The sequence below is a fragment of the Giraffa tippelskirchi genome, chromosome 3 (assembly GCF_054371585.1).
Source record: "Giraffa tippelskirchi isolate mGirTip1 chromosome 3, T2T-mGirTip1v1.2.pri, whole genome shotgun sequence".
Taxonomy (NCBI): domain Eukaryota; kingdom Metazoa; phylum Chordata; class Mammalia; order Artiodactyla; family Giraffidae; genus Giraffa; species Giraffa tippelskirchi.
The window spans coordinates 186,429,130-186,451,021 of record NC_137277.1 but is presented as its reverse complement, the minus strand read 5'-3'; the positions used below and the strand labels follow the sequence as shown (position 1 = coordinate 186,451,021).

Genomic DNA, 21,892 nt, shown 5'->3' with positions numbered 1-21,892 from the left:
ACATTTCTCTACACCTGTTGGCCTCTCCATAGCAACCCTGCACAGTTGCCCAGGTCCCAGTCTGACCATGCCACCTCCAGAGAGCCCTCCCTGATTTCCCCAGCCAAATATGTCAGCTGGACCATGGAGCCCCCGAAGCACGTGCGCCTCCCTGGGTCTTCTTCTTGCCTTGAGTGGTCCATAGTCAGCCAGGAACTGGAATTGCTGGCATGTGTCCCCTACTTCCCTACTTCCCTACCCACTCACTAAGTGCCTGCCTCATAGTGGAGGGCCTGCAGAAGAGGTTTACCCATCACCCCCCAGGCTGGTGGACGGACACGCTCCCTGAGCTGTATTCTCAGCAGAGGGGCCCGTGGATGCCAGCCAGGCCTCTAGTACAGTAGCCATAGTGGTGCCCTAGTCCCTCAAGCCTGAGTTTCAACTGCAGCTTGACCCCTAATCAGCTGACGACTTTGGGCTGCGTCGCTTGAAATCTTACTCTTCTCATCTGGAAAATGGGTGATGATAGCACTTACCTGATGGGGGCTCTGTGAGGACTTAAACGAGGGACTCCATGTAAAGTGCCTGGAACATAGTAAGTGCTCAGTAAAATGAGCTGGTGACGGTAGTGATGAAGTGCTAGAACCTTACGCCAGAGCCCCTGCGCCCCCACATCTGGGGGCAGGGTGGTTCAGGAAGACACAGCATGGAGTTAGGAAAATTCTCAGTTTAGGGGTCGGGCCTGTGTGAGCACTGCTGACTCTCCTTTTTCCTCTCTCACTCCCACCAGGAAACAGCTGGGCCTGGGCTCTACTGCAGGCATGACCTGCGGAAGGGTGACCAGACCCCTGACTCCTGTCTCAGGAGGCTTCCGCATCCACACACATACAAAGACCCACACACCAGGGACACACATAGAGATACCCACATGCCCACGTACATGCATGCACACACACACACACACACACACACTCAGAATAAGGAAAAAGAGGCCACTTTTGCTGACTCCCAGGCAAACGCAAACATTGCAAAATAAGACTGAGAGGGACCAACAGCTCTCCTGTGCTGCTTTCCCTGCCCCGCTGCGTGGGTTTCGGTTCAGTTCCATTAGGGCCAGAGATCTGTGCCCGTGGCCCAGAGCCGGGATACCACCCGGGCCTCAGCTCTGTGGGGAGTTGGAGGGACTGCACGGTGGTTTGACTATTTCTTTTTTTCTTTTTAAAAAAATTTATTAATTTTGGCCACGCTGGGTCTCTCTAGCGCAGGCTCTCTCTAGTTGCAGTGGGTGGGCTTCTCATTGCGGTGGCTTCTCTTGTTGCGGAGCACAGGCTCTAGGCGTGCGCGGGCTTCAGTAGTTGCGGTTCGCAGGCTCTAGAGCGCGGGCTCAGTAGTTGTGGCTCATGGGCTTAGTTGCTCCACAGCATGTGGGATCTTCCTGTGTCCCCTGCATTGGCAGGTGGATTCTTATCCACTGCACCACCAGGGAAGTCCTGACTAGTTCTGATTGGGGCTCATCAGAGGGTGCACATGCCTCTCTGTGGATCCTGGTGGGACGTAGCAGCAGCAGAGCCTGGGCTGCTCCACAGCCCTCCCACCGGCTGTGGCCGGGCCACAGCAGAAGCATCCAGGAGGCCTCAGAAGCCCCAGCCCCTGCCACCCTGACCCCAGAGCCCCTGGGGCCCCTTCTACATCTGCACGGGTGAACACTTAGTTGACCCAAGCTTTGCTCTGGCAGGATGAGGCCAGAGGCTCCAGACTCTACAGAAAGCAGAAGGCCTTTCTGAAGGAACTGTGTGTCCTGCTAGAACCACTAGCAGCCAGGGGCTGGCATTTGGGGAAGGTCATGAGGTCAGACAGCCCGGGATCATGGCCTCCCAGGATGTTACAGCCTCTGCCTATTACAGCCACAGTATTGTGCGGTGTTAACATCACGGTCAAGCAAGAATCTCAGAATGTTTCAGGCCTAGAAAGGTTGTAATCATAGAGTGATAGACTGTTGCAATCGTGTAATCCTAGTAGCACCCAGAAGAATAAGCACATAGAAGACTAGGAAGCAAGAGTTGGAGAATGTTGCAGGCATAGAAAGATAATAATCATAGAATTACAGAATTTTATAACCTTAGAACATTAAAATTTTAGCTTTACAAGCAGGAGTTTTAAATGTTACAACCATGAAACTGTGGCCTGTTGCAGTCAACACACACACACACACAGAGTATATACACCTGTAGACTTAAAGGCAGGAATTTTAGGATACTGTAGTAGCAGAATGTCACAGTCAAGAACTGTAGAATATTTCTTTTTTTTTTTTTTTTAATAAATTTATTTATTTTAGTTGGGGGCTAATTACTTTACAATATTGTAATAGTTTTTGCCATACATTGACATGAATCAGCCATGGGTTTACATGTGTTCCCCTTCCTGGACCCCCCACCCACCTCCCTCCCCATCCTATCCTTCTGGATCATCCCATTGCCCCGGCCCTGAGCCCTTGTCACATGCATCGAACATGGAATGGTGCTCTGTTTCACATATGACAATACACATGTCTCAATGCCATTCTCCCAGAACGTCCCACCCTCACCTTCTCCCTCAGAGTCCATAAAAATGTTCCATGCATCTGTGTCTCTTATTCTGTCTCGCATATAGGGTTATCGTTACCATCTTTCAAATTCCATATATATGCATTAGTATACTGTATTGTTGTTTTTCTTTCTGGCTTACTTCACTCTGTATAATGGGCTCCAGTTTCATCCATCTCAGTAGAACCGATTCAAATGTATTTTTTTTAATGGCTGAGTAATATTCCATTGTGTATATGTACCACAGCTTCCTTATCCATTCGTCTGCTGATGGACATCTAGGTTGCTTCCATGTCCTGGCTATTGTAAACAGTGCTGCGATGAACATTGGGGTACACGCGTCTCTTTCAATTCTGGTTTCCTCGGTGTATATGCCCAGCAGTGGGATTGCTTCTTCTTCAGGTGTTATAATGTCACACTCAAGAATCCGAGAATGTGAGCGCTGGAAGAGCATTTTACAGGTATTGTTGCAGAGCCTATGCAACTTATGTGACATCAACTAACTCGTTACTCCTCCCAGCAGCCCATGAAGTGAGCCCTTCCTAGATGGACAAGGAACTCCGGGGGCAGGCAGAAGCCACATACAAGCCCCCGCCCAGGTCTTGGAGTCTCTTTTGTTGTTTAGGCTGTGCTGCAGGGCTGGCGGGATCTTAGTTCCCTGACCAGAGATAGAACCCACACACTCAGCAGTGAAAGTGTGGAATCCTAACCACTAGACCACAGGGAATTCCCGGCCCTGGAGTCTTGGCAGGAAAATGAGAGCAGTTGTTTGGGCCTGTCCTTGGCCCCTCCCCACCCTCAACACAAACCCAGAGGAGAAAACCACGGACAGTGTTTCTCCTTTTGTTAACTTGTGGCTTTGGGGCCTGATGGATCAGCTTCCAGTGTGTAGGCAGGAAGCCTGCAGCCTCCTGGGGTCAGCCCTGCAGGCCCCACCCAGATTCCTAGCCAGGGTGTGAGGGGCCAGGGGTGCAGGGTTCCCAAAGGCCTTCCCCACCGCCCTGACCTCACCTGCTTGTCTACACGGATGACCATGCTGATTTTCACCAAACACCCTTCAGCTCTTCCATCAGTTGCCGTTTTCAGATCACCTTCTTGAGGACCAGGCCCCATTCAGGGCCCTGAAACAAGGCCTCTGCCCTAAGGAATGGAATCATGGGGCTATTTGTGGATACAGAGAAAGTGCTATATGGAATCAGAGCCAGGAAAAATGGCCAGGGTATCATGGAGGTCTTCTTGGAGAAGATAGGACCTAGAGGGAGGCAGAATTGGGATATACAGGTTTCCCCTGCTGTCTGAAAGCAGAGTGCTCCTATGAAATCTTTCATAAGCTGAAATGACATAAAGACAAGATGCAATTTTTTTCATCATAAAAGCGAAAATCCTCCTTGGATTCTTTTTCTTTTAACAAAAACAGTACTAATGTACTTTGTTAAAAAAAAAAAAAAAAGTGGTTTTGGGGACTTCCCTGGCAGTCCAGTGGTTAAGACTTGATTGCTTCCAATGCAGGCGGCACAGGTTCGATCCCGGCTTGGAGAACTGAGATCCCACACGCCGCATGACAGGGCCAAAAATAAATTAATGAATTTTTAAAAAGTGAAGTGGCATAAAGCACACTTTTGAAAAGCAGGAGTGGTGGGAAGGGGTGGTGGGAAGGGCATTCCAGACAGCGGAAGCAGAAGGAGCAAAGGCCCGGAGGCAGCCACGTGTGCGATATGTTCAGGAACCGTCAGGGAGCTCTCGTCGGCCAGTGCAAAAGCTGCCAGATGATGGATATGGGGCAGGAGAAGTGGGCTGAGGCTTTGGGAGCCAGGCTAAGGAGGTCAGGATTGGTAAATGGCCAGGAGAGTTCATGACGATGCTTGAGTCTGACTGGTGGGAAGGGGGGCTGAGGAGCTTGCAATTTGCTTTGCCTCCTTTAGAAATGAGAAACTGCAAATTCCTTCCCAGGACGGATGGGCCAACTCTGGGCTGGGCTCCAAAAGCACAGAGAAAGGGCTTTTGCGGGAATTCCAGGGCTGTGTGATGGGTGCTGGCCATATAGCCTTTTGTCCAGGGAGGCTGGCGGCTGACAAGGCTCTCAGGGCAGGGGCTTGGGAGATGTTCAGGCCCTGAGTGGGACCCACATGGGCACCATGCAATTCTTTCTAGTTCTTGCAGTCATCTTCTCGGAGCAGGAGGCATGAACACCAGGAAAAGGACTAGAAAGGCCTGTGCTCAAATCCCAGACTGGCCTCCTATTACTTGAGTTAGTGGAACAAGTGACTCAGTTTCCCCATCTGTAATATGGGACTGAAGACAGGGCTTCTGGGAGGGAGTGGATTCCTGTCCCCAATAGGCTTGCAATTCATTTTTGTTCCCTTTATGCGAACAGTCTTAGAATCAACAAGAAGCATCTAGTCCAACCACCCATTTTATAGGTAGGCAAACTGAGTCTCAAACTACCGCAGATATCTGAGAGGTAGAACAGCCAGGCATTTGGTCATCCGGAGGTGGGGAGCTAGGTGAGCTCAGTGTGGACTATAAAGAGTTAAGCCCAGAGTCTGAACCTGGAATGACAGGATAGACTGTAAACCCAGGGGCTCCCGGGTAAGCATGTCAGGCATTCACTGTGGCTTTGCAGGTCCACACTGGCTGCCTCACCACACTGTCGAGGAACAGGGCAGCAGTTCCACTGAGAGTGAGGGGCAACTGCAGAGATGATGAGGGATATTAAGCAAGACGATTTCAGTAAAGCTCCTCATAGTGTGTCCTGCACACAGTAGGTGCCCAGGCTCTAGGACGGATTATCGGCAGGGTATGTGAGCACTGGATACAAACCAAAACTGAGATGGAAGTGACTGCCCCCTGCCAACCCCATCCTGCAAAGTGGCAGGATTTTTGCACAAAAACTCAGCTGTAGACACTACGCACCTTCTTTAGACTAATAACATTTGCCTCTGCAAGAAATGCGCTTCCCAGGTGGCACTAGTGGTAAAGAACCTGCCTGCCAATGCAAGAGACATAAGAGATGTGGGTTCAGTCCCTGGGTTGGAAAGATCCCCTGGAGGAAGGCATGGCAACCAACTCCAGCATTCTTGCCTGGAGAATCCCCATGGACGGAGGGGTCTTGTAGGCTACAGTCCATGGGGTCGCAAGGAGTTGGACACGACTGAAGTGTCTTAGCACACACGCATGCAAGAAATAGTTATTGAGTCCCTATGTGCCAGGCAACCTGCTAGACCCTTTGCACGGATCATCTCATTTAAACCATCAACCCTTATGAACAACTCCATGAAAAGCGAAAGTGAAAGTCGCTCAGTCGTGTCCAACTCTTTGCAACCCCATGGACTGTATTCTCCAGGCCATGATACTGAAGTGGGTAGCCTTTCCCTTCTCCAGAGGATCTTCCCAACCCAGGAATCAAACCCAGGCCTCCCACATTGCAGGCAGATTCTTTACCAGCTGAGCCACAAGGGAAGCCCAAGAATATTGGAGTAGGTAGCCTATCCCTTCTCCAGCAGATCTTCCCAACCCAGGAATCGAACCATGATCTCCTGCATTGCAGACGGATTCTTTACCAACTGAACTACGCCTGGGAAGCCTGAACAACTCCATTATCATTTCCTTTTGACAGAGGAAGAAACTGAGGCTCCGAAAGTGTATTTTTTTGCCTATGGTCAGACAGAGCAGGGCAGGAATCCAGGACTTTCTGAACCCAGAGCCTTACCCCTGTGCCACACCGTGCTGATATAGATACCCAGCACTGCTGCCTGACATGTTTGAAAGGGAAGGTCCAGAATGAACACTGAAATCAGTTCCCAGTGGAAGCTATTGGTAGGACATGCTTACCTGGCCTCCTTCAGGAAGGTGTGAAATGCTGCCTCCCCTGGGGCTCTTCAAGGGCTCAGGCAGGGTTGTGTTAAGCTGGGCTGGAGACAGAGGGCTGACCATGGTGGGTTCTAGAGGGGGGCTACACCCGTCCCCCCCACCTCCTAGCCAGAGGCAGCCAGGATTCCATTAACCTGATTCTCTGCCCCACATAAACCTGCAGAGGGAGCCTCGCGAGGGAGGGGCGCTGGGGAGGGGAAGAATTGGGCTTCCCCAGACCCCCAGTGGAGCAGCCAATGGCACCAGTTTCCTCTCCTGCAGTCCCGGAGGGCCTTCGAGGCCCCTGGCTCTTTGAGGAGGGAGTGGGGAGAGGGACGCAGAGCCAGGAAGAAGGGACAAGGGAATCCAGGCTGGGGAGCACAGCACAGGCCATCCGAACGTAGAGCCCCGAGTCGCCGTGCCTGTCCTGTCTGCACGTGGCCTTGGACAAGTCACGTCACCTCTCAGATCTTTTGATTCCTCCTTGCTTGCAGTAAGGGCAAACCAATGCCAGCTCTTCCTGTCGCTGGGCAGACTAGCAACACTGCGCCTGACACATGGTAGGAGTTCAGGAATGGTGGCTGTTACAGTGGTTTTACAATCTTGACCCCTGTGCAGCTTGACAAGCACATTCACAACCACTTTGTTCCTTCTTCAAGAAATGAGAGGATTCTTATGAGAGAGATTAAGGGACTTAGAGTCACACAGATTCTAACTTTATCGTGATCATCACAGTGAGCCACCCCAGCCAGGCCACTTTGGTCTGTTTCTCTGTCAGAATTCAGGTTAAGTGCCTCTTCCCCCAGGAAGACTTCCTTGACCGCGTAGCCTGGGTAAGCACAACTCCTCTGTTTTCCTACAGCCCTGTGGACTTCCTCTGTCAGAGCTCTTACTAGCTCTTGTCACAATTGTTAAGTGCCCCCACCTAAGACTCTGAGGGCCTGAGCAGTGTTCTCTATAGGAGGAGAAGGAGCATAATAAATATTTTGGTAATGACTGCAGCTATTCCCACACAGAGGAACATGCAGGTGGACACAGACTCACAAGTACACAGGTGGGCATATACACAGTTGTGCACATTTGGGTTGATGAGTGCATATGTGTGTAGACAGAGGGTGAACTTTCTGGAACATGGTAGACTAAGCTGACATGGATGCCATCTTCTCCCCACACCTGCAGAAATACACAAAAATATTAGTGATGATATAGACATAGCTTGAAAGAAAGGAAAATCTTTGGGTGATTTTTAAAATAATAGGTGGAACAAAAATGGGGCTTCCCTGGTGGCTCAGACGGTAAATAATCTGCCTGCGGTGCAGGAGACCCAGGTTCAATCCCTGGGTCGGAAAGATCCCCTGGAGAAGGGAATGGCAACCCACTCCAATAGAAGATAGGAGGATAAGATTGGAAAAAAACACATGCTATCCAGTGGCTAAGATTCCGCACTCCCAATGCAGGGGGTCCGTGTTCAACCCCTGGTCAGGGGACTAGATCCCAGATGTCTCAACTAAGAGATCCCATGTGCTGCAGCAAAGATCCGACACAGCCAAATAAAAAAATAAAAATAAATAAAAGTTAAAATGTAAGGGTAACCATAAGACTAGAATATATAACTGCTGAGCCAGTAGGGGAAATAAAAAGGCATACAGAAAATTTAATCAATTCCACAGAAGGCAAGAAAGGAGGAAAAAAAGTTTTACATGGATGATAAATAAAATGCATAATGTAAGACAGTGTAGATAAGGTCAAATATACTTAGTAATCACAGTGCATGAAAATGGATTAAACTCGACTGTCGAAAATCAGAGATTCTTAGTTTAGATGGGAGAAAAATGTCCAGCTCTGTTTATGAGAGACACGCCTAAGAGATAATGATGCGCCGAGGGTTAAGTAAAGGGATAGAAAATGATATATCAACAGATATTCTCTATAATAAAGTGGGTGGCGAGATAAGTATCAGGGAGGAAAAAGACATTAAGGCAAGAAGCGTTATTGGGGACAAAGGAGGTCATTATTTAATGACAAAGTGAATAATCCACCCAGAAGATGTAGTAATCCTGAACTTGCCTGCACTTTTACCGTAATCTCAAAACACTTCAAAAGAAACACAATCACTGGCAAAAGGAAATTGTCGAATCCACATTCTTTCTTTTAAGTCGAAGTATAGTTGATTTACAATGTTGTGTTAGTGTCGGGCACACAGCAAAGTGATTCAGTTCTCATCTCTATCTCTTTTCAGATTCTTTTCCATACTATAGGTTATTACAAGATATTGAATATAGTTCCCTGTGCTGTGGGGTCCTTGTTTTTATTTTCTATATGTAGTATGTCTCTGTCAATTCCAAACTCCTAATTTCTCCCTCCCTTCTTTTCTCCTTTGGTAACCGTAAGTTTGCTTTCTATGTCTGTGAGTCTTTATATTTTTGTAAATAAGTTCCCCTGTATCATTTGTTTAGATTCCACATATAAGTGATATCATATGATATTTGTCCTTCTCTGACTTCTCAAATCCACATTCTTAGTGAGATATTTTAGGATAGCTTTCTCAGAAATTGATTGACTAAGTAGACACAAGTTACTAGATTTGAATGGCCTAATTAATAAGAACCCTATTCCCAACAAATAAAAACTGCACATTTTTTTTCTGATTATGCACACAGAGAGGGTCATACAGACACACAAATCTTCTGCCAGGCATGTAAGCACATAGAGACAGAGAATCACAAGTGTACAGGCACAACTGCAGTTAACATCCACAAAGACACCGAGACGTGGGAGAGGGTCTGGTGGCCAGGTGTTTGGCTAACTAAACCCTTACCTGGTGCATGACATTGGACAGTCAGATACCCTGTCTGAGTCTCAGTTTCCTCGTGTGAAAAAAAACAGATTAGCAGTCAGCAGACTGTAAAGAGCCAGAGAATTAATAAACAGCTCAACTCTGCCGTTGTATTCATGGTATAAAAGCAGCCACAGACAGTTCAGACACAAATGGTCATGGGTGTGATCCAATAAAACTTTATTCTCCAAAACAGGTGGCAGGTCCAATTTGGCCCCTGGACCGTAGTTTATCTACTCCAATGTAGATAATGCCATTGGCCTTGCCAGGATTAATGATGACATAAAGAATAGTAATTGAAATAAATCATCTTACGCAGAATGAGCTCAGTTAACGGTCTGTATTGTGAAACAAGGACACAGCGTGAGAGTGTGGACGTATATATGTGTGCATGTATGTACAAAGACCCAGATACGAAATTCTGTTTGCATCTGGATAAAGAGAGAAAGGCTGACGTGTAGATGTGAGCACATTTTGTGCACACAACTAGACATGCACATGTAGGCAAATCATCTAGAAAATGGGATCATAGAACATAGACCTCAGTGGGTTATGAGGCTAAAATGAGGTGATGCTTGCTGTGCAGCCTGGCACGTGGCAGGCACTCAGAAGTTAGCTTTCATGATATATGGGAAGAGGTCTGGAGACGCAGCGAGGGGTCCATGACACCACACACGTTCACACACGTCCCCATAATGCGATTTTTGCGAGTTTGTTTCTATAGGAGAGCCGGGCTAATGAGGAGGTCGTCTTCGTAGCCAGCAGGTGCCCAGAGCAGCTCTGACGGGGATGCAATTTAGCTTTCTTCTGAGATGTTGGGCAAATGAGGAGAAAAGGCGTTTTAATCCCTCGTCACGTCTCCAAGGGCTGGAGGACATGTGCTGAGTTGGAATTTTTCAACTTTAGCCTTTTTTTTTTTTTTTCCTTGACACATCCATCCCAGAAACATCTGTGAGATAAAACAGAGAAGGTCTTATGAATTCAGCTCATACTCGGCCCGTGCTCCCACCCTGGGCCAGCGAGACATGAATCATCAGCCCGGGGGCCCAGCAGCCCCACAGAGCGGCCTCTGCAGCAGGGCCCCGGCCTTTCCTGAGTAGCTGCTTTTGATTTCCCTGAAGCCTTCTGATCGTCTACACTCCACGGAGCGTGTGTATCCTAGGGGAGGCGTGCTGAGAACGCAGCCCATGCGCTGGGGTGGGGGGGGTCAGTCTCATTCCCCCAAGTCAGCTAAGTCCTGCTCTGCACCAGCCACTCAGGGGTGCAGAGATGAACCAGACAAGGAGTTGAGGCCCCTTGATTGTTCTCATTTTCCCATTATTTGAAAAGACGGTGGAGGAGAGCCACTATCTCGGTTTTGTGATAGGTAGCTGCCTGGTTCCTAGAATATTGTGCATTGGACGTTTTCATCGTGCACACAGACAGGAGTGCATGGTGGCTGCTGCTGGGTCAGAGATCAACTGGCTAATGTCTTAGAGCCAGCTGTTAATTGAACTTGACCTTCTAGTGGCCCTTATGCACCGCCCTGCAGCTTTGGATTCCAGGAGAGTTGAAAACCTGAGCCCTCTCTGCCCGGGGCTCACATCTTGTCTCTCCTCTTCTCTGGACACCAAGAAAATGAGTGCATTTCAGAGCTGCATACCCCCTTGACCTTCTATAGCTTGTACCCAGGGCCAGGGAGGGAAGTGACCACCCTCATGCTCATTTCTTCTGTCAAATGAACAAACCCATGCTGGGTACCTGCCATGCTCTGGGCCCTGTGTTGGGCACTGTGGCAGCTGAGAAGAAGAAGACAGAGCCCTGGACTTCCCTGGAGGTCCACTGGCTAAGACTCCATGCTCGCACTGGCAGGAGGCAGGGGTTTAATCCCTGGTTGGGGAACTAAGATCCCCCATGCTGCATGGCACAGCCTAAAAAAGAAAAGAGCCCTGCCTTGAGGAGCCAGCAGTCCCAGGCTTTTTGTATTCTCAGAGAGGCAGACCAAGTCTATAGGGGCACAGGAGGTGGGAAGAGAGGCTTGTAGATGTGGAGCGTTGGGGCAAGACCAGGGCAGGCATAACACAGGAAGGGACCTCTGAGCTGGATTTGAATGTGAGGAGATGGGGACACTGGGTAAGCAAAGGCATAGAGGTGCAAAGTGTGGAGTCATTCAAAAGATGTCCCAGTCAGGGACTTCCCTGGAGTCCAGTGGTTAAGATTCTGCATTCCCACTGCAGGGGGCTGGGTTTGATCCCTGATTGAGGAACTAAGATCCTGCATGCTGTAGCTAAGACCTGGCGCAGCCTAACAAATAAATATTTAAAGAAAAAAAAACAGATGTCTCAACCAGAAGGGGCTAATTATCATCATCTCCCAGGTCTTATGAAGGAAGCAACTGAAGCCTGAAGACAGGAGGTGATTTCCCATTGTCAGAGGGGCCTTTGGGATCCCCAAGTTCCTATGTGGGACCATTTCGACAGTCAGGGGCGAGAGCCTCACTGGTGTGATTCCCCTACACATGCAGGCACCTGCTTTCTCTGCTCTGATTGGCTGAGGTGTGGGGTGGAGAGGATGTGATGTTTATAATGTAGCGAGTTTATAGGAGCTGCTCCTCCTGGAGGGACTGGGTCTCTGGAAAGAGGGTACAGATGGGGGAGGGGAGGAGTTTCTCTAATTCTGAATTGTTGGTCTCTAGGCCCATTTTACAGGTGGAAAAGTTGAGTCACAGGAGACCAAGTCAAACACTAAGAGCTGCAAAGTGTTTAAGATGAAACCAAACTTGTATGGAGCAGGAGAGAGGGAAGAGGGCGGGTGCCAGACCAAATCCAGCCATTTTCTCATCTGTTTCCAGGTCATCTCTGTCTTCCCAAGGACAATCCCAGACCAGTGTGTGGCTGCTTCTGGTCAGCTTCCTGCCTTAGCTTTCCTGCCTCCTTCCCAGAATCCTTAGCAACAGACAGGCAGTCTGAGAGGGGCAGGAATGCCCCCCGCCCTTGGATGGAGCCGGTGCCTGTTTACCCAGCTGGTGTGAGCCCAGGCTCGGGTCATGGGGAAGACCTGGGAGGCCTGGCGTCTAGCTGGCGCCCCACTGCTCAGGTCTTCTGACCCCCTCTCTCCCCTTCAAGGCCCCCCCTTGATGAGGTGGCCCAAGGTGGGGCTTGGCCTCCTCGGAGAGGGGGGCATGGCTCCTGTTACATCCCCTTCATGTCTCTGCTCTTTCATCTTTCCTGAAAAAGCAGAGGTGGCTGTGAGGAAAGTGAGAGTGCAGTGGAATGTAGGAGCTGGTTAGTCAGGGGCAGGTGGCCAGAGTTGGGGGGTGGGGTGGAATTTGGAACCAGGAGACCTGGGTTTGCATCCCAGCTCTGTGACCTACCAAGTCACGTGCCCACTCCACGCGTTACTGTCCCAGTCTGCCAACTGAGGGCAATGGTCACCCCCTGTTCCCAGAGTCCTTAAGAAACTCAAGTGCAAGAATGAAAGTGAAAATGCTTTTCGGAGTCAACTGCAATATGGCTGCTGATTGTCACCATTATTTCATTGATTGAGAAACGGATGTGCCGCTGACTTGGGGCAGGGATCAGAAAGGATCTGGCCTAGGGATCAGAAAATCCAGGGACTAGTATGGGCTCTGTGTGGCTCTGGGCCTGAATCTTGTCTTCCTCATACAGAACTGGAAGGATAAGTCCTGTTCTCCCTGCAGAGTCTCGTGATAACCAAGGAAGATTATTCATCCAACCAGCGTTTACTGAGCATCTGCTGTGCGCTAGGCCCTGGGCTAGGCCAGCATGTGGTTCCTGGCCCTAAAGAAAAATCATTCTAGAAGCGAATGTGTGGCTCGTCAGAATCCTACAGTGTCAGATATAAGTGAGTCTGGTCTCCTCGTTGTATAGCTGGGAAAAACAAAGCCTTAAAGAGAACCACGACTTTCCAGGATATCAGAAATAAGGAGCCCCTGTCACCACTGCTCTTGAATCCAGGGCAGGCATTGCAAATCAATTGCAGCACTCTTTCCATTAAACCCGATACCACATCAGGACCCTTCTCAACACCACGCTCCAGGCAGCTTCCAGCCAGTTGATTGAAGTTGGAGGGTGACATGAAACTATTTGCATACCAACCCTAAATCCTAGCCGTGGGCTCATCCAAAGCTGTTTGGCCAGAATTAGCGAGGCTGGGACTCAGAGCCAGGTTTTCTCGCCCACTCTGCTTCTTCATTTATTCCTTAAACCAGCTTTTGTTGAGTAACCGTCCTCTGCTCAGCTGTGTACTAGATTCAAAGATGAATCAGGCCTGCTTATAAGCTCCCAGTCTGGTGGGGGAAAAGTCAGAAGGAAAATAATGATGCTATGGAGGGATTTGGAAATCTAAACAGGTTCCTGTGGGAACTCGGCAAAGAGAGGAAGCTGGTGTTCGCAGACGGGGTTGGTGGCTGAGGAAGACCTCCCAAAGGAGGGTCTGTTGCAGTCAGCACTCAGCCACCAAACAAGTGACAAGCGTGAGCTGCAGGACAGGGTTCAGATACACTGGGCTTCTCTGGGGATGAAGGCCGTCTGCGACCTGTGAGATGATGAGAGGTGTCACGGGGTGCGGGGGGGCACTGACCCTGATGGGTGCTGAGAAGGGGCAAAGATGGAACCTGGGAGGAGTGGCTTAAGAGACTGTAGGAGAAATTTCTAGGCTGCTTTCCTCCAACTCCACACACTGTCAGGCCCCTGTTGAACTCAGCTGTCACTCCCTGCACTCCTTCGCTCGGGCCCTTGTGGTGCTGCTCATTTCTTAATGCAGGTCAGTCTTCCCTGGCTGGACCGGAAGCTCTGATAGAGTAAGAACTGGGGATCTTTCGTTACTAGCTGAAACTCAGACCTAGTGCTGGCACAGTGCCTACTTGGCTCATAGTGGATACTCAGTACATCTTGGATGGATGGATGGTCAGCCGTGCAGCCTCCCTAAGCCTGTTTTCTCCTTTGCAAAATGGGAAATAGTGCCAGCTTCATCGGGATGTTGTAGGGATTAAGAAAGATGATGTAGCTGAAAGTCCTAGAATAGTGTCTGGCATTCAGAAAATATGTATTGAAGGCATAAAGATGACTGTCTGAGCACAAGTGTAAAGGCGCTCCTGACAGATAGTTCCTGACAAGTGCATTTTGCATACTCTCTGCCAGGATGCTTAAAAGAGGAGGGAAGCTGGGACATGATTGTCAGAAACAAAGCCCAGCAGTTCTTGTCAGGACAGTAAGAGCTTGCTTGGGAAATCTTGTTCATCCACAAGAACCTGGAAGGACAAAGCTAAGCATTAACTGCGCAGACACACCTTTCTAAGCACTTTACCCGTGTTACTCATCCACCCCCACCGTGACCTTGATGGGTTGTGTGTGCTCAGTCGCTCAGTCGTGTCCAGCTCTTTGCAAGTCCATGAACTGTAGCCCGCCAGGATCCTCTGTCCGTGGATTTTTCCAGGCAAGAATACTGGGAATGGGTTGCCACTTCCTACTGCAGGGGATCGTCCTGACCCCAGGGACGGAACCTGCGTATCTTGCGTCTCCTGCATTGGCAGGTGGATTCTTTACCACTGCGCCACCTGGGAAGCCCAACCTTGGTGGCATAGGTGTTGTTATTATCCCCATTTGTCATCTGCGGAAACTGAGCAACAGGGAGGTGAAGTGAGTTGCCCAAGATCACATGGCCAGGATGTGGTCTCTAAAGACCACTCTCAAATGAACCCAAATTGGAAAAGAAGAAGTAAAACTGTCGCTGTTTGCAGATGACACGATACGGTACATAGAAAATCCTAAAAATGCTGTCAGAAAGTTACTAGAGCTAATCAATGAATTTAGTAAAATCACAGGATCCAAATTAATACACAGAAATCCCAAGGCCACTCTCTTAACCACTTGAGAAGCTCTCAGTCCAGTGGAAAAGGCAGAGCTGTCCTACTGGGTAGCAGTTGCCAAGGCCCTGTATCCAACATCTTTCTGTCCTGGCAAGGTGCCTGCCACATAGCAAGTTCTCAATCAGTGTCTGGGGAATGAATGAGTAAGTAAAGGAATGAATGAATCTTAGATCAGTGTGCCAGGCTCTAATCCTGATATTAGTAGACAAATGACCGGGGTTAGTGCCTAAATCATCTGAGTGACTGTATCATTACTCACTGGATGTCATGGTCAGTTTCAGAACTCACCTAAGTCATGTGCTTTGCTGTCCATTCCCGCCTGTCACTACCCATTAATGGCCTTGTCGGTTATCCCTCTGATCTTCACCAGAGCCCTCTGCTGTCATTTCTGTCCTTGCAAAGCAGGAGGGAACCTGGGTGGCAGAGAGGGCCTGGTGCCAAGGAGACTGTGCTCGACTCAAAGTCGGAGGTAGAGACCTTGACCCAGGCATCTGTGTGGCCCTGGGCAGTCACATCGCTCCCTGAGCCACGCTTTCCTCATCAGCACGAGGGGTACAATAATCACAGCTCATCACGGGCTGTTGTGAGATGCACCCATGACCACGCTGAGGCCGAAGCAGATTGTCCTGGAAGGTTGTGATTTAGAGTCTAGTTTTGGGAGCAGGTGGGTCAGCCTTGAAGATGAGAGCAGCAGGAGACCATCGGGGATGAAGGGCAACCCGGTGCCCTGTCAGTCCCAAAGTCCGCCTTCCCTCCCTGAACTGCCCCCGTTTGACGCCCTCCGGGGGTGAAGGCCCGGTATCTCCGGGAGCGATCCTGTGTTGATGCACACAGGTACAGTGTGGCATTTTGACTGCCTGGCAAAGATGCATCCTTGACCCCTTCCACCGTGAGCCGAGTGCGGAGGGAACAAGATGCAGCCAGGGGCAGAGGGTCAGATGCCAGGAGGTGGGCGAGATCTGAGACCCTGAGCCAGGGGTCCTGCGGGGGCTTGGAGTAGCTCGGGAAGCCCCATGCCCAAGGCTGGAGGAGGGCGACCGGAGGACCCTAAAAGCGGAGCCGGGAGCTGCCCGAAGCAGCTGTCTTCCCTTTCAACTTTCTGCCAAGGAACAGCGTGGCCACGGGCTCCAAGCGGCCCAGAGAGGAGACGCTGCCAGCCCACCCCCCCGGGCACCTGTCCCACAAGCCTAATTACGGACTCTCGACGGGCTGTCCGCTCGCTGATTGAGCGTCCTTGGGGAGAGGGCACTGCTGAAACAGGAAAATACCCGGAAGGAGACACTGTTATTCCTTCGCAGAAGCAGAACATGGCAACTCCCCTCTCACCCGCTCGTGTTTGCGTGGGGCGTTCCCCAGGGGCAGAAGAAACCTCTGGCAGCTCCTCATTAAATCCAGCCTCCTCTCTCCACCCTCACCGTCACTGCCCTGTCCATCCACCGTCACCTCCGCCTGTTCAAGTCACAGGCCGTTCCACTGCCCTGCCGAACACCCTCCAGGGCTTTCTCATCTTCTTTCTGTGCCCACAGGCCTGAGGCTTGGTCGGCCACTCTTTCCCCCTCGTTAATGCCTCTCCAGCCACAAGGGCCTCTGCCCTCCTCAGACACGCAGGGCAGGGGGGCTTCCCTAGTCCCTCCTGAAGAAGGGCCTTTGCACATGGGCTTCCCTATGCCTGCAATCCCCTTCCCTGCACTCTCCTCACCACCAGCTCCTTCACGTCCTTCAGGTCTCAGCTCACATGTCACCTCCTCAGGGAAGCCCTCCCTGACCACCCCAGCCAGAGTTGTTCCTCCACTCAGCACGCTCTAGGGCATCACTTTGTATTTATTTGATATCTGTTTATTGGTCATCTTCCTCATTTGATTATAAGCTCTACAAGTAGGGACCTAACTTGCCGTGTTTGCTGCTGTGTCCCCAGCAGCTAGAACAGTGCCTGGCACATAGTAGGGCTTCATGTCTGTTGAAAGAATGATTCCTACCAGAAGAAATGAGTCATACTAACAGCCATGTAATGAGCCCCTGCAGACACATGGCACTATCCAGCTGTAACCTCATTTTGTCCTCACAGGATAAGCCCTACAGAGGGCTCCCATTTTACAGCTGACAAAACTGAGGCCCCGGGGTTCAAGCAACATTCCTAAGGTCATACAGAGAGCTAGAAACAGAGACCCAGGTCTGTCTAAGTCCCCACTCTGACCTCTGTGTTATTAAAGCAGAGGTTATTATCCTTGTTTTCCAGACAAGAGAACAGAGACTCAGAGTTCTGTTCCTGGGCCTGAAGGCCTCAGCCAGTAATATGTGGGGCTTGGATTTGAACTCAGAATGCTGCTTTCTCTCCAGGGACAGGGCTGGTAGGAGGCTCAGGCTACTGGGAGACTGGCCTGGTCAGGTAGCAGTAATGTAATGTAATGGGTGTTAGGGGTGGGCAGAGGCTGTCTGGTTTGGCAGCAGATCCAAGGCTCAGGGCATACCCACAGAGAGAGGAGACCACAGTAATAATATTTGTTGAACACTTACTGCACGTGTTGTTGTTTAGTCGCTAAATTGTGTCTGACTCTTTGCAACCCCGTGGAATGCAGCACGCCAGGCTTCCCTGTCCTTCACTATCTCCCAGAGTTTGCTGAAACTCATCCACTGAGTCAGTGATGCCATCCAACCATCTCATCCTCTGTCGCCCCCTTCTCCTCCTGCCTTCAATATTTCCCAGCGTCAGGGGCTTTTCCAATGAGTCAGCTCTTTGCATCAGGTGGCCAAAGTATTGGAGATTCAGCATCAGTCCTTCCAGTGAACACCCAGGACTGATTGCCTTTAGGACTGACTGGTTGGATCTCCTTGCTGTCCAAGGGTCTCTCAAGAGCCTTCTCCAACACCACAGTTCAAAACACTGTGTGGCGCGTGTGTCAATGCTCTAAGTACTTTAAATGTATTAACCATCATCTCAGCAATCTTGGGAGAGAGGTAGTGTTATTATACCCACTTTGCAGATGACAAAACTAACTACAGAGAGGTCACGTGACTTCTCCGAGATCACCCAGCTAGAAGCGTTGCCTCTGGGTTAAGCTCGGGTGCCCAGGTCCGGTAGCCAGGCAGCTGGGGTGGGCCCGAGCTGTGCCCACTGCATGCTCTCGGCTGGAGCATTCCACCACACTGGGCCATACCTTCCTCTGCTGTAAATCAGGGCCGGGAGTTCATCAGGCTGTTGGAATGGGAGGAGAGGAGGGGATAGACATGAGCCAGGCCCCTCCCAGCCTGGAGCCTGACCCCTTGAATGATGAGCGAGCAGCGGGTGAAGGAAAGCCCATGGCTCCCCTCTCACTTTAAACCCCCATCTGCCACTCGCTGAATCCGTGATGTTTGGCCAGGGACTTACTCCTCTGCTCGTATCCCCCCATAAATGAGGATAATTACAGTATAATTTGAGATTATATAAATTAATCCACATAAGGCACTTAAAATAGTGCCTGGCCCAGTGTAACCTCTAAGTGTGAGCTGTTATTTATTGGAAGATTACGAATGTTAAAATAGCAGTTTCAGCCTCTCTTGTAACCAAGGAGACTCTCTCCAACAGGGTTGTGCCTTGAGGTCAAACAAAGTCAGCGAGGACGCTACGTTCTCTCGCCCTCACTTGGGGACAGCGTAGGCTTCCCCCCCCTTCTTCTCCCTGCCTCCCCACTCTTCCTCTCCAGTCTTCTCAAGGATTAGAGTCCTTCCCTCTGGGTGCTAGAACTAAGTGCTTGTCAAGTTTATGAGCTTTCAGAGCTGCTTTTAGTGACAACCAGGCCTCCCCGTTTTTATAAGGACTGAGATAAGAGGCGAGTTTATGAGATTACAGGGTTGTCATCGTCCTTTGCTTTGATGTCTGTCTCTCTGTCGGTTTCTTTCTCTTTTACAAAACTAGCTTGTGTTTCAGCACGAGCTGGGAATAGCAGCTCCAGGCTCCATAAACACGCTGTTCAAATAAAGGAGACATTTAGAGGAAGGTTGAAGTGCCACTTAAAGGTGTTCGGTCTTAAATGACCGCATCTGGGCAACTTGTCATGAGGTATCCCGGCTGTTGGCCAAAGATCACTTGTTCTGCAAATCTTGCTGTTGGCTCATAATTTTCAACTTTCGACCCTTTAAAATTGAGAAGGTGTGGGATTTTTGTAAGCTTCGGGGATAGGAGTGTTTTAAAGTAACTGTTAAGGAAGCCATCTATCTTTGGGAAGGTTTGGGATCTGTTAGATTTGAAGGGCCCTGCAGAGGAGGCTAGGATCCTGGGGTCTCAGCTGTGGGGGATTTTTTGATCCAAGAATGTTCCAGTCCATGGACTGAGCAGGCTTTTTCCTGATTCTCTGTGGGTTCACAGGCTGTCAAGCCGTAGGCAGAGCTGCTTGATCTGTAGGCAGTGGCCACGGAGCACGGGCGGGAGGCTCAATGCTGGCCACCCCTGCCTGCCTGCCCGGCCCCGTATCCTGCACCCCCACATTCAGAGACTCAAGGTTCCAGCTGCAGGTCTCACATGTCCACACCTTCGCATGGGCTGTTCCCTCTCTGCTTAGCACACCCCTCCTTTCATTCTTTTCTCTTGTCCTTTCTCTGCTAAGATCGTTCAAGTGTTAACACCTCCAGGAAACAATGTTAAGGTCCCCTTCTCTGGGTTTCCAGCCTAGCATCTCCTCCCCCTACCCCATGCGTCCCCTAACACTGGTCATGCTGTTTGAAAACAGCCTATATTCTTGAGCATCTTCCCCACCAGGCTGGGAGCCCATTGAGACTTAGGTCCCAGGGCCCAGCCCAGTTCCCAGCTTGGAAGAGATGAGGCCATGTGATAGAACAGTTAATACCTCGTCTTTGGCCTCAGATGTAGCACTCCATTGCTCCTCTCCTAGCTCTGATACTGGCTCTGGGTGGGTTACTTATCCTCACAAAACCTTCACTGTCTCCTCTCTAAGTAGGAATGTCACTAGTACCTGCCTTCTAGGACTCCTGTAGGAATTGCTGATGAATGTACACTCTATGGTATTGACTCTGAATTTTCCCTACGAGCTAAGTCCTATTGATAGACCCATTTTCCAGATGAGGATGTGGAGGCCCAAAGAAAAGTAACCTGCCCGAAAGCAGTGGGAGAGCCAGGGTTCAAGGCCAGTCGGGCCCTGACTCCAGAGCCTGTGCCTCCAAACCACTGGGGTGCACAGCCCCGCCCCCCATAACTTACATGAAGCCATCAGTCCGGCACGTAGCAGGGGCACAGTAGATGGTGTTAATGGTTGTTGTTAATCACTCCGTTCATTTTTTTAATGACAGAAGAGGTGGAACTGGTTTCAACAAAGGAGGAAAGGCTGGGGAACTAGGGAAAACAGAGAGGAGATGGGTAAGAGCTGAGACAGGCGAGTGGGTCAGCTGAGGCAAGGGGAGGGGGGCTGTAATGCGAAAAGGTGAGAGCCCAGGAAGCGGCTGGGAGGAAAGGACAGACGGCTCGTGGCGATCATTTGAGCTCTGGCACAGGACCCCCACTGGCTTCGCTCCTCTTAGAGAATAAACCCCCAGACTCCATCACTGAGCACATGAGGCTATTGTGACTTAACCCCAGCTCACCTTTCTTGCCCTGTGTCCCCTGCTTTCTCCCACACAGCTCACGCTCCAGCCACCCCTGCCCTGCCCATCACCCCTCCATGCCTTTGCACACACTGTTCATCCTTCACCTCTTCTGGCCCTCACAGACTCCTACTCATCCTGTAACACCCAGTTCAAATGGCCGTTCCTCTGGAAAACTGCTTTGATATCCTAACTGATCGTATTCACTCTCCCATTCTAGACGGCGATTGTAAGGCCAGGGATTGGCTTATTCCAGTCTGTGCCTGGTGCCGAACACAGGGCTGGGCACAAAGTCTTTATCTAGAATGTTGGATTGTTTTTTTTTTTAAATGAAGTCTGTCCTTAATTGAGGGCAGGCCATGGTGAGACCACACACATGATCTCAAATTCCCAGCGTTCAGGAGAGCTAGGACGTAGAGACAGAAGCTGAGCGAGATTAAGGAGAGAACTCATACTTCTCAGAGATCCAGGCGAGGAAATGCTCCAGGGCAAGTCAGGCTCCAGAGTTCTGCTGTGTGCCTGAAAAATGCTACCTGGAGAGTTTGAACTGGGACCCTACTCCAGGCCCCTCCAGCACCATCCAGAAATGCCTGCAGATAGACAACCAGCTGCCAGATGCCTGAGATACCCTGTCCACTGTCACTCATTGGACCTCCTTAAAACGTGGAGCTCCAAACTGACCTTCCCTGAGCAGCAGGGTGGGGGGTGTGATGCTGGGCTGTCAGTCTACTCTTAGAGCCTAAGACCACATTGGCTTTTTCAGCAGCTTTTGGCTTGTGGTCAACTCAAACCCCCAGATCTTTTTCACTGGGATGGCTGCCAAGCCACATCTTGCACATTTGATTTATGGCTTGGGTTCGCTGAGGCTCACTGCTGCTCCCCAGAAGCCGACAGGAGAAGGGGAATGGTTCCTGTACCCCTAGGAGGAAGAGCGATTGCAGGCCACCCCCCCCCCAACCCAGGAGCCTGGGGTGAAGCAGGCAAGCTCCCAGCTCTCCCTATTCGTGTTTCTTAATCCCTTTTCCTTGAGGCACCAAATGCCAGGACCTCTTGAGTGGGGTTTTCATTAGCATTCAAGTCACAAGCCACCGGGGCTTGAGCAGACCAGCCTTCAGGGTTACTGGGGAGAGAGCAGTAGTTCTGGAAATCTCCCAGAAGGGCAGAGAGAGGCAGGTGTTGGAGGCCCAGGCTCCTGAACTTGGT

General features: G+C 50.3%; 1 protein-coding gene and 1 long non-coding RNA gene across 2 annotated transcripts in view; one reads left to right on the top strand and one right to left on the bottom strand.

Moving 5' to 3' along the window:
- EPHB2 (EPH receptor B2) overlaps positions 1-21,892 on the top strand; it is a 219,125-nt gene that overhangs the window by 123,234 nt on the left and 73,999 nt on the right. The gene's annotated exons all lie outside the window — the stretch shown is intronic.
- LOC145540288 (uncharacterized) lies at positions 9,575-20,631 on the bottom strand. The gene is made up of 3 exons (XR_014078251.1): positions 20,310-20,631; positions 18,271-18,308; positions 9,575-10,195 (listed from the first exon to the last, which is right to left on the bottom strand). It is a non-coding gene; the product is annotated as an uncharacterized LOC145540288 (long non-coding RNA).